The sequence below is a fragment of the Dipodomys ordii genome, unplaced genomic scaffold (assembly GCF_000151885.1).
Source record: "Dipodomys ordii isolate 6190 unplaced genomic scaffold, Dord_2.0 Scaffold13, whole genome shotgun sequence".
Taxonomy (NCBI): Eukaryota; Metazoa; Chordata; class Mammalia; order Rodentia; family Heteromyidae; genus Dipodomys; species Dipodomys ordii.
The window spans coordinates 5,827,025-5,836,916 of NW_012267229.1; the positions used below are offsets into that span (position 1 = coordinate 5,827,025).

Consider the following 9,892-nt stretch of genomic DNA (forward strand, 5'->3'; position numbering starts at 1 on the left):
TCTATCTCATCTATCTATCTATCTATCTATCTATCTATCTATCTATCTATCTATCTATCTATCTATCTATCTATCTATCTATCTATCTATCTATCCATGCTTTGCGCTTCTTAGGTGGGTGCTGTACCACTTCAGTCATGTCCCCAGCAAGTTTATAATTAGTGAAAAACTCTTAAGTCCAATTTCTTTAAGAGCTGACCCATTTCAAAAGACTAAGTCAGTGACTTTCAACCAGAGGCAATTTTGCTCCTATGGATATTTGTTAAGGTCTGGATGTTCTTCGGATCATTGTTACTCAAGATGGGGTGCTACTGTCATCCTACATAAGTGTGGCTGTGTGGCTAGGAACCATAACCCTGGACCTGTTCTAACCCTGCCAAGTGAGGAGAGTAGACTGCACTCAGGAAGCACTTAGAACAGTGGTTAGAACCCATTTTGGCTTAACTGTCTAAAATACACAGCTTTTTTTCACTGAGTTATGCAGTCATCCAGTCCCAAGTGGCTCTACTTTCTAGGTTGGAAACCTAGGCTGGCTAACTACACACACACACACACACACACACACACACACACACACACACACACACACACACTGTATAATTGACTTCTTTTTTTTTTTTTTAGCCAGTCTTGAGGCTTGAACTCTTGAGGCTTGGACACTCTCCCTTAGCTTCTTTTGCTTAAAGCTAGCACTCTACCACTTGAGCTTCAATTGACTCTGAAACTGTATCAGTTATTATCTTTGGGGAGCAAAGCATCAAAACTGATGCATTTATTAGGGATACTCAGGAAAACCTAGCCAAGGAAATGATAGCCTTCAGACAACAGAATTCCTTTATTATTTACTAACCTATTGTGAAACATAAAGTAGAAAGTAACTATTACTTCCCTCTCTCTTTTTTCCCAATATAATTATTTTATTGCATCACTGGATTATTACAAATTGGTATCTGGATCCTGGATGGTGTATCTGAAGCTGGGTTAACTTAGATCTATTCATCAGCCTGTTGAGCCGTTTCTTTTTCAGAAACAGAGATACCATCCAAACTTTCTGATGTAACCTTGTTTTTAACTGTTGGTACTTGCTGAAACAAAGCAATTTGAAACAAGTTCAGTATCATTTCTTTCAAGGATTAACACATTAACTTCAAGGATTAACTCTGCCACGTATTTCTCACCCAAGAAGTTTCAGATTTCAACTAGAGAGCCATTCTCTTGAAGAACGACATTGATGGGGAAGTGAACCTATACAGACTTCCTCTTGTAATCACAGCCCAGTATAACACCTTTGATCACATTGTGTACATGACTACAGATAGTTTGGACAGTGGCCTTTTCCTTTCTGTTTCCCCACCATTTGTCAACCCGAAGTTTCTCCTTTTCCTTTCCAAGGAGACTGAGTTCTACATTGATGTGATTGATGTGGCTGAAATCTCTCTGGAGGGTTCCAAGGTGTGGGGGTTGGGTGATCCTTCAAGATCACTCTGTGCATCCTTTCAGAGTAATGCCAACATTTTCTAGAATGTGGACAGTCTGATTGCTGAGAATAGTCTTCATTCTCACAGTAGATGGGGCAAATAGCTCTCCTTTCTTCTTGAGACTTAAACATCTTTTCCTAGAATTAAATGACCCACTGAGACATTTCCTGTTTCATCAGCACTTCAGGAAAATCCTGTTATCACTCAGTGATCTGAGGCACCATGACTTAGCCATTCATTTAACTTATTATGCTATCTCATTCATCTCATCCATTCAGATTATTTATTGAGCTCTGATCTGTGCCAGTCCCTCTTAGCCTTCCATTTCCAAGATGTCAGATTTATTATTGGGTTTTGTTTGAAACTGAGTATATAAGAATGCCAAGAAGTTTACATTTTGAGGTACCTAATAGTGAACAAAATCTCTCTGTTTACATGGTAGCCCTTTGCACACCTCTTCTTTGTGATGAATCCTGGAAGTAGACATAGCCTGTGTCAGGCAGAAGCACACCGATTCATTTTAGACATATTTCTTAATGAATTTTATAAGCTGCTATGATTCTTTTTGTTTTGGGTGCAGGGTATTTTACATAGTAGGTAGGTATTTTTTTTATCACTGAGCTACATCCCAGGTGCCATTAAAAATATTCTAAATGTTGTGCTAGGATGAGGCATGCTAGCAAAATTTGACACTCCTCAGTAAATGATGAGAATACTAAGCTTAAAGCCATGGTGATTTCAAGAGAGAATTCATTAAGCTGAATGTGAAACTACTAAGCAACAGGGTTTTATTTCTCAAAAGTAGAAGGAGATTTCTTGCAGACCCTCAAGTCCAATTGAGTCCTGAAAAATTTCTATCTTCACGTATTTGTCTCTACTTCTCATCACCTGTTCTAAGAGAGGATGACCTGACCAGGGCAGGCTCTGATAATAATAAAGCTTTGCAGCCAGTTGGGCAAACTCCCAGTGAGCCAGAGTATAGGATAGGAAGGTGGCTCAAGGCCTGAGCTTTGTATCTGAAGTGCAGACAATATGCCACTGAAATAATCCATAGCCACATGGACAGGCATGTCCATGTCATTTTTTGCTGATTTAGTTTAGCTGTTTTGGACTCAACCCTAATAACTCCTTTAGATAATGTTTGTTTCTGAACCCAGCTACAGAAAGATTAGAAGACAAATGGAAGAAGAACAATAGCTTGACAGTTGAACAAAAAACCAACAGCAGATGTCCTCTTTAGTATCTGATCCTTGCCTCCCCCCACCAAATAAAAATATAAGAAGGGTTAGCTATTATATTTTAGGTAAGAAAACTGAAGTTCAAAGAAGTAACCTCACTTTTAACTCAGGTTAGTCTGATGTTTAGACTCAGATCTTTCTCTTTTTTTGTTTTTTTTTTGTTATTAGCTGCAAAGGTCATTGTGGACTCCCTCTAGTGACCTGTGAATATTCAAATAAATTTTGTCATGGAAAAATCCCTAGCCCTACTCAGAAGAAGGAAGCAGGATCATAAATTCAGTGCCTTTGTTGCCAAGGTGACATTGCATATGGTTTCAAATCTCTTGGAGAGGCAAGAAGCCTGTTCTGAGTTTGTAGATTTGGTTTTGAAGACTCCAGGCATGGGAGTTGTGTCAGTCAATCTATTTGCCAAGGGACAGATGAGGAACAGGTGACTGTCAAACTGTTTTCTGTCCCTCTCTGACCCACCTGCTCCACTTACCATATCACTGTGAAGCCAGATCAGCAAGGCAAAAAGATAGTCTGTACATTTGGCCTTTTATCTTCTACCTCTCTCCCAGTGGCTAGAGGCTTATAGATACAAGTCATTTGAAACAATAAAACAAAAGTCTGTGCCAGCCATTGAACTTTCAAGGACTTTTTAACTTCTCTTTGAGAAAACATGACTTTTTCAGAAGATCAGATGGGTAGTGGTCATGAGCACAGACTCTCGAGCCAAATTGTTCAAGTCCTGGCTCTTCTACTCATTCCAGGGCCATAGGGAGATTATTTTACCATGTCAATGCCTCAGTTTTGCTCTCTGTAAAAATCTATAAAATGGAAAATCTGTAGAATAATCATCTATTAATTTTATATGTTCTGATCATCTACCATTTGCCAGTTCTCAACTTGTCAAGTGGGCAACAAAGCACTGAACATAGTCAGCTCGGTCTTTCTCTTCTTAAAGTGGAGACTGTCAGCCAGCTTTCTGTCACTGTGAAGAATATCTAAGAGAACTTAAAAGGAGAGAAGAATGAGCTGGGCATTGGTGGCTCTCACTTGTCATCCTAAGTACTCACGAGGCTGAGATCTAAGGATGGTTGGGTTTGAAGCCAGCCTAGGCAGAAAAGTCTATGAGACTCTTATCTCCAATTAACTACCAGAAAACCAGAAATGGGGCTGGGAATGTGGCTTAGTGGTGGAGTGCTTGCCTTTCATGCATAAAGCCCTGGGTTCAATTCCTCAGTACCACATACACAGAAAAAGTCAGGAGTGGTAATGTGGCTCAAGTGGTAAAGTACCAGTGAGTAAAAGCAGCTCAGGGACAGTGCTCAGGCCTTGAATTCAAGCCCCAGGACTGGCAAAAAGAAAAAGAAAACCAGAGTTTTTGGCCCTGATTTCAAACCCCATGACCCCCACTATGACCAACAACAACAAAAAAAAAAGAGAGAGAGAGAAGATTTATTTTGCTAACAGTTTCAGACTAGGGGTCGGTTGACTATTCTTTTGGGACCTATGGTGAAGCAAACCATGATGGAAGGTTGTTCTTGATGGAGTAAAGCTGCTCACTTCATGGCAGCTAGGAAGCAAAGAGAAAAAAGAAGGGGCAAGGGTCCCTTCCAGGCCAATAGCTCCTTCCTGTGCATGCCCCCATTGACTTAATTTCTTTTCATTAGAGTCCCCGCCTCTCAATAGTGTCCCAGGTAGATGGCCAAGACTTTAATATGTGGCTTTTGGGGGATATTTAGGATTCAAACCATAACTGAAGGTAGATCATAAACAGATGTAAATATAACATAATTTTAGATAATACCAAATGCCAAATAGACAAATAAATAAAGGTAAGTCATGGAAGGCTGGGATAGGAGATAGTCATGTGACAAGAAGTAACTAGGAAAAGCTCTCAGAGGAGATAACAACACTCTGAAAAGATCAGAATAACGTAAATGGAAGAAGCCACTCAGATACCCAAGGCAGGAACATTTCAAGTCTAGGGACTAGGAACAAGCCAAACTGTAACCTAACAGGTATACTGAACTTATTGGACTATGATGGGAACAAATGGAATAGTACATATTAAATGAGGTCAACAGAACCATCCAATGTATGTTAGATTTCCATGCAACACAAACTGAATTGAAATAATGATAAAGTCCTATTCCAAACAAGGGCCTGTAATCATGGACAGCTCCTATCTCAGGGGAAAAGAACGTTGTCTCCCACTGTTGGATGACTTTTCTTTTTAAGGAAGTGTTTCCCACCACTGAGCTTGTATCTTACCCACAGGCATTACAGAGGGCATACCTGCTGCCCCTCTTCTCAAAATCCCTAACATTTGAAAGAACATTTCATGCCATCAGTTCCTCCAGCCATTCCTTCACTGTATGGTTTCCAGAGTTCTCACAGTTTCATTTCAGAAATGCAACACAATATGTTCAGTCTGTGAAAGACACTGGAAAAAAAATGGTGAGATGAACCATTGAGCTTGACCCTTCCCACTACAAAGCCCTTTCCCAAAGAGCAAAGTCCTCTGATAAGAGTGGGTGATGTCTGCTTTTCTTGGTGGGTGCCTGGCTATTCCTGCCATCTTAGTCAGGCATAACCTCAGCTCTCTTTGGCAATGGTTAAGAGAAGGAGAAATACTGTTAGCTTCCTGAAGAGTGGGGTGAAGAATGAAGAAGGCAGAGGCACTACAATGATGGTGGTCAGTGGTGGGAGGTTCATAATAGATGTGATTGCCCTGGTATTAACTGAGCATCATCGACTAGATCAGCTGATGAGTCAGAGGCCTAAGTTCTACCTTTTGTAAGCCAGCCAGCTATGTTCTGTCTCTCAGCCTCAGCCTACCTTTATATCCCAGGCAGCTACCCTGGAGATGGATCAACAAAGCCTATCCTTATCACTAGAAAATAATACCAAGGAGAGGTCTTTCTGATTGAAGACAGTTCGGATCACATTTTCTGTCCTTTTTTTGGAATGATTTCTGAAAAAAAAGAGCAGGTATTATTATTATGGATCACTGTCTGGATTAAAGCAGTGCACTTAATGGTGAATATTATATTCCATATAATCTTTCCTTGACTCATCCATGGGACCAGCATTGGTTTTGTGGGTGGTGAGATAATGGTACAGAGTCTGTGTTTTGATCTAGTTTGTTTGTTTCAGTTTTCAAATTTAAAGCCAGACTCTTCCATCTTAAATTGAATGCAGGATGGCTGAGTGCAAGAATAATTGAAACACGCTGATCCAATATGAAACAAGAGCTACGGTGTGAACAGCCTCCAATCACAACTTCACAGTGATTTATCTGCTCTCTTGTGCTGTCTGATAAAGCAGCCACCCCACCAGCCTTGGCATAATGTTAGTCCAAGACTCAATTGGTTGGAATCTGCCAATTGGCTGAATAACTGCTTGGAAATAATGAGGTAGTTTCTCATTGGTTGATCTACCTGATTGACAGGTAGGTGGGGCAAAGCTAGAAGTCTTGTGTTGGCAGGTCCATTCTGGGACATCTGGTGATCTGACCTTGAAGCTGTCCTGACTAGGCAAGCTGCCATTTGGGGATCCTGACACCATCAGCCACAAAAATTTGCAGATTCATTCTACCTGACTCAAAGCTTTTGCTGTTGTAGAAAATGTATTTGAAAAATGTTAGTACCTTCTGCAGTTTGAAGATAGGATTTTGTGAAAATTTTAACTCAGTGAAGGTGGGAAATTATTATTCCTTGAGCCCTCTGTATCCAGCCAAAGTCCAGACAGTCTTCAAAGGCAAACTCCCACAGAATGTATCCATAATAATTGATGTGCATGCTAATCGCTCTCTCCTCTGAGCTTCTAGAATTTCCCTTGTCTAGATCAGTGAATCTCAAATTTGAATGTGCTTGGAATCTCCTGAGGACTGCCTTAAAATGAAGGTTGGGATTTAGTAGTCTGGGGTCACTAACAGGCTTTCAAGGTACAAACACTTGTTGTCAAAAGTTCAGTTTTACAATTAGAAAAGGGGCTATTTTGCCAGGTGCTAGTGGCTTACTCCTGTAGTCCTAGCTACTCATGAAGCTGAGATCTGAGAATTGCAGTTTGAAGCCTGCCAAGGCATGAAAGTCCCTGAGATTTAATGTCCAATTAATCACCCAAAAGCCAGAAGTGGAGCTATGGCTCAAGTGGTAGAGTGTTACCCCTGAGTTAAAAAAAAAAAGAAAAGAAAAAAATGCCTAGGTCCTGAGTTCAAACCCCAGTACCAGCATCAAAAACAAAACAAAAAGGGAAGTTGTTTTATGACCATAAGCATTTCTCCAACAGTCTCTGAAGTTTTTCAAGGCCTTCCTTGAAAAATTCTCTTTCTTTGTACCCTTTCCAGGACCTCCCACAGTGACATGTAAACAGATGGGGTTCAATAAATATTCCCAGGACAAATCAACTCCTATATGATAGAATGTTGACTTCCTGACTAGTATGAGTCATATATTGTGTGTGCTCGATAATTATTATCCCAATGAATAGAGGAAGAGACTGCCAATATCTAGGTGGCTAGTGAGAGACTTAAAAATCAAATTAAAGTGGGATTTTAAAATTCTGGCTGCTTCAGGTGAACAGGTGTGATAAAGATAAATGGAAATTCAGGGAGAGAAGATGTCTGGAATTAACTTGTATCTAACATGCAGCTGGACATTTTCTGTCATGAAGATTTTTTAAAAATTGCACTGTCATGATAGCTTTACAAGTGAATTTGAAGATGTTTCTTGCCTTGTATAACTTATAAAAGCACAATTTCTCCGATCTGAGAGATCCAAGTCTTGCTGAGCTAGGTTCAGGCTGGCTATGGAACCCTCACAGGGTTCAGGGTCAAGAGAAAGCATCAGGATACACAAGTCTGCATCCCGGAGATGCTTTTTTAAAAGCAAAAATGGATGGTGAAAGAGGTAGGAAAGAAGGTGAATAGTGTTCTTTATAAGGCTCAGTGGGAAGCAATTGAGACGTGACTCACCCTCAAATAGTGGTTTTGGCAGATTCTTTCTAGTGACCTCCACTTCTTGTCCTCACATCTTACCACCCACCATTGCATATAGAAACTCACCTTCTCTTGTTACATAGAAGTTGGATTCAGTTCCTTTGACATACAACTTGGCCCCAACCAAATGCACAGCCCACAGGTGTTCCTGGAAAGGTATAGGCATCTTCTAACATTGGGAGGGAAAGCTACTGATGGCAGAAGAGTGAAATGTATGGAAGCAAACTTGGCAGCTAGGAGGACAAGGGAGATGCTGGTTAAGATGGTAGGAAGAGCTCACTCTTTTGACTCAGAGTTAATGGCTGATACTCCATTGGGACATGTCATTGTACATTGTGGTTGTACAGCTTCCAGGTTCTTTACCTGCCCTAAGCAGCTATCTCACCAGATGGAAATACCTCCTCCCTTTGTCCATCTTTGTACATTAGGGAATAAGTCAGACTCCGATTACTGGAAGCCACCATTTACTGTACCATTGGTGTCTGACACTGTAAAGGGAGTGTGGGAGGGTCAGCTTGTTTCCTTTGAGACTTCCTGTGCCTCTGAATGGGCAGGCAGCTTCCAGGTACATTTGCTAGCCCTTTTCAGCTGAACTTGCAGGGATAAACCAGGTAGCTTTCTCTGATCTGAGCTCTCAACCTTGCTGAGCTAGAGTCATGCTGGCTATGGACCTCTCACAGAGTTCAGGGTCAAAGGCAAACCTCAAGACACTCAAGACAGGTGAAGGGAGTCTGCAACCTGGAGCTGCTTTCTGAGATGCAAAAAGGAATAGTGAAACCCTAGCATCCCCAGCTCCTGCTGGTGTTCAGGGATATGTCCTGCAAGATACCTCTCTCAAGTTACTGCATCTAGCTGTTCAGGTGGTTCTACAAGTTGAATAGCTTTCCTATAGAGTCCTGTACCCTTAAGTGCTGGTGGCTGCTCTATAACTCTGACAAAGGTATACCAGGCAGCCTCCAGTCTTTCTGCAGAAACAAAATCTCTGCAGTGAGAACCTGGGCCAGCTCTGGGCTGGCTGCCAACAGCCTCTTCCAGACTGCGTCACAGCACAGACCTCTCCCTTGCAGGCAAGGGGAGGAACAGACAGCAAAACCAGGCTTGAATGTCTCTCTGCTGTCACTTCATCTCTCCCTTTCCATGCCCCGATCTGTTCTTCTGTGCCATGTGGCCTGGGCTCCTCATTCCTTTTCTTTTCCTTTCCCCAACCCCTGCTTTCTGTACAGCATTCATATCTTTCTGGTGGCTCTTTACGCCAGTCCCCACATATGTCCACCCAAGCTCCAGTGCGTGTTCCTGGTACACTTCTAGAGAGAACAGGCTGGCTGGCATGATGAACTATAGGTGTTTTAATAGCTATTAGTGTAAACATGGGAGAACTAGCTATACTCGGAAAATCGACAGCACTTCCTTCAAGAGAAACTTCCCTGGTACAGAGACTGTGGGTCATCATTGGCACATTAAATTCACCTCTGTTTCAATTCCTTATTGGTAAAATGGGCACAAGAAATGTTTTTCTGTTTTTTTTTAGAGTTTTGTGTACAGTATTGATTTGGAGAATACAGGGTTTTGTAAACTTCAATGAATAGGAATTACTTGGAAATCTTGTTAAGACAGGCTTGACTCCACAGATGGAGGGTAGGGTCGGTGATTCTGCATTTCTAACGAACTGTTGAGGTTAATGGGTACTGTACTGCAGATCTAGTGTGGATTCTGTGCTTGGAAGGGCTCATAAATAAGAGGGGGAACTTGGATGTGATGAAGCACCAGGAAAGTGGAGCATTTTGATTTCTTTATGGATTTACTCTTCTAAAAGGCATATTTGAATCATGTTTACTTCAAATGAATGTCTTTTTTTTGTCAGTTGTAGGGTTCAAACTCAGGGCTTAGGTTCTGTCGCTAAGCTTTTCTTTTCTTTTTTTTTATTGTGAAAATACTGTATAGAGGGGTTACAATTACATGGGCAAGATAGTGAGTACATTTCTTATCAAGCATTGTAGCTTTTTCCTTTGTTTACCCTTCCCATCCCTTCCCATCCTCTCCCCCCCACCCAATCCTCCCCCCACCCCCTCACCAAAGTTGTAAAGTTCATTTTTGACATGACAACTTGTACTTCTCATTGTTGCAACAGGTCCACCTGTATCCTTATTTAAACGACTTGTTTTTCCCTTTCCCCTCCACAAATTATACCG

At 41.3% G+C, this 9,892-nt stretch overlaps 1 pseudogene; it reads right to left on the reverse strand.

The window, feature by feature from the left end:
- Nucleotides 1-940: 940 nt before the first annotated feature.
- LOC105981625 lies at nucleotides 941-1,557 on the reverse strand (annotated as a pseudogene).
- Between the last annotated feature and the right edge of the window lie 8,335 nt (nucleotides 1,558-9,892).